This window comes from Xenopus laevis, chromosome 2S (assembly GCF_017654675.1).
Source record: "Xenopus laevis strain J_2021 chromosome 2S, Xenopus_laevis_v10.1, whole genome shotgun sequence".
NCBI classification, from domain to species: Eukaryota; Metazoa; Chordata; class Amphibia; order Anura; family Pipidae; genus Xenopus; species Xenopus laevis.
Genome location: NC_054374.1, coordinates 42,690,103 through 42,693,120, shown reverse-complemented (window position 1 = coordinate 42,693,120; position 3,018 = coordinate 42,690,103). Strand labels below are relative to the sequence as shown.

The window sequence follows — 3,018 nt, the reverse complement described above, 5'->3', positions numbered from 1 at the left end:
AGTGTGACTACAGATTAGTTTAACACAAACTTTGCTCATAGTTTTGTGTGTATAGGATTCATTATCTGTAAAACTTTTATCTAGAAAGCTATGAATTACGGGAAGCTTTTTTCCCATAGATCCATTTTAATTAAATAATTCACATTTTTTAAATGAATTTGTTTTTCTCTGTAATAATAAAACATTATCTTGTTCTTGATCCAAACTATATATAATAAATATAGATAGATTTAATTCATATTGACTGGAGGCAAAAATATTTATTGGGTTTACTTAATGTTTAAAGGATTTTTTTTAGTAGATTAAGGGGCAAATTTACTAAATTCGAGTGAAGGATTCGAATGAAATAAAATTCGAATTTCGAAGTATTTTTGGGCTACTTCGACCATTGAATGGGCTACTTCGACCTTCGACTACAACTATCGAAGGATTCGAACTAAAAATCGTTCGACTATTCGACCATTCGATAGTCGAAGTACTGTCTCTTTAAAAAAAACTTCGACCCCCTAGTTTGGCAGATAAAACCTACCGAGGCCAATGTTAGCCTATGGGGAAGGTCCCCATAGGCTTGCCTAAGTTTTTTTGATCGAAGGATATTCCTTCGATCGTTGGATTAAAATCCTTCGAAGCTACAGCAGCAAAAAACAACACATTCTTGTGTACATCATGCTTTATACTACATTTCCACAGTACATTCATGGTAAGGTTAACATGTGGTCCTCCAGCCAGACATCCCATTGCAAAATACTTATTTTAGCAGCTAATACAGTATAGGAAGGTATTGCCTAAGGCAGTGATCCCCAACCAGTAGCTCATGAGCAACATGTTGCTCTCCAAACCCTTGGATGTTGCTCCCTGTGGCCTCAAAGCAGAAGCTTATTTTTGAATTCCAGGCTTGAAGGAAAGTTTTGGTTGCATAAAACACAAGGGTCCTGTAGGTTGACAATCCACATAGGGGCTACCAAATGGCCAATCACAGCACTTATTTGGCACCCCAAGAACATTTTTCATACTTGTGTTGCTCCCCAACTGCTTTTACTTCTGAATGTTGCTCACGGGTTCAAAAGGTTGGGGATCCCTGGCCTAAGGTGATCTAATAATTTAAAAACTATTTGGTGATCTTCAGTCTAAAAGGTATTCCTAAAAAAAATGAAAAATACTAAAGAAAAACAATTTCCTTTACCGGATTCCTACTTTACTGGCATTCTCCTCATTATTTTGGTGCTGGTCCATACAGGGAGAGTCACTATTTAATGGACCGATGGGGGGTGTTTGGGCCTCTGTGTACTTGAAATATCAGTGCCTATTTTGTATCTCAGCCAAGGCCTATTGTGCTATTTGTGTGAAGTAACTTTTCTGACTTTGCATATGCTCATCAGGAGTCCCATTAATGAGTCCCTACAAAAAAGTGTGCATGTATAGTAGAGTGAAAAGCCAACATTTAGCAAATATTTAGCAGTTCTTCGTTTTGGAATTCCAGAGGTTATCTGGTTGCTAGGCAGGTGCTTAAATGAGAGATTGGCTGTGACCCCCATTTAAATGCAACAAAAAGGCAAATTACTTCTTAATAAAAAAACACTTTGTGGGTGTTATCGAAAAGCATAGATAAATACATGTTCCGAGAGGTAGAACAGCTTTTCCTTATAAATTTGAATACAGATGTATATATTTGGGCGACTGAAAATGCAAGTTGAAAACAGATAAAAAGAATAATTGTGCACTAAAAACATTATTTTCTTAAAGACTAATATGAATTAGAATAGCAATTTGCTCTTGTTCCACCTTTGGGAAATCGTTGACTTTTTATTTCATTTTATGTTGTTATAGGCACCTCATATGAATAGTTGGAAATGGATATATATCTTCTTATAAAAGCAATTGGATTTATTCTACTGGTAGTATTTGGAATACCTGGAATTGTATATATTTTATTAATATTTGGCTTTATACGGATTATAGAAAAGAGACTCCTGGCAAACAACATCATCTTTACAGTTTTGGCTTTAGTAAACCTCCTCCTTTCCTGTGTAATCCCTGCTGTCCATGCAAGCCATGGGAGTGAAGAATTTACTAGATGACACCAAATGCATATTTTGTATATTCCCCTAAAAAATGAGCAATGCAAATTTGCATTACCTGTTTGCTTAGCTGTCACCAGTGCATTCTCATAGCCCCAACCACCAAATTATGGCTTTTTCTTAAACAAAAGTTGACCAAGAATGTCTCATTCGTCATTTTAATTATTCTTTTAATTAATATTGTGGTACAGCCAGACGGCATCTTGTATTTATACTCTCAGAAAAAATCTACAAGGTCACCTTACACGCTACATTTGGTCTGTTGTTTTACTGATTTTATTACCTACATTGTCAATGGATCATTTTATGCCTGCAAAGATTTCATTTTTGTTGGTATGATGGTTCTTGCAAGTATTTACATTGTGTACATGTTTCTGCTACATGCCCGATCTATTCAATTTATCTCAGCCAGTTCCCAAAGAAAATCAGCAGAGCAGAAGGCTTCTAAAGCTGTTACTTTGTTGGTAGTTTGTTATGTTCTACTCTGTGGGTTGGATAATTCAATGTGAATCTACACCCTAACTTTATCAAATGTTACAGCTGATATGAATGATGCCAGAATAGTTCTTTCTTGCTCTTATGCTACACTGAGCCCCATATTAATCATTGCTACCACCCCAGACTGCATATGTCAGCACCATTTTTAAAACAGAAGAAGACATTAATTAGTACAATACAGGGTGATTCAGAAGCAACACCATGTTAGGGTTGAGGCAGACGAGCAGATTCGGGGAGATTTATTCGCCTGGCGACTAATCACCTCTTCTGCGTGGCAACAATCTACCCGAACTGCCTTCCGTCTGCCTTGTGTAGGCGCTTCGATTTCCGAAATCACCCGAAGTTTCCTCGTGAGGCAACTTCGGGTGACTTCGGAAATCGAAGCGCCACGAGTGTATTAGCACAGGCAATTCTTCATTCAAGCATAGGGAAAGCAGACGTA

The 3,018-nt window shown here is 37.1% G+C and overlaps 1 pseudogene; it reads left to right on the top strand.

Annotated features, from left to right (window-relative positions):
* Positions 1 to 1,850: 1,850 nt before the first annotated feature.
* LOC121400763 lies at positions 1,851 to 2,725 on the top strand (annotated as a pseudogene).
* The last annotated feature ends 293 nt before the right edge of the window (positions 2,726 to 3,018 follow it).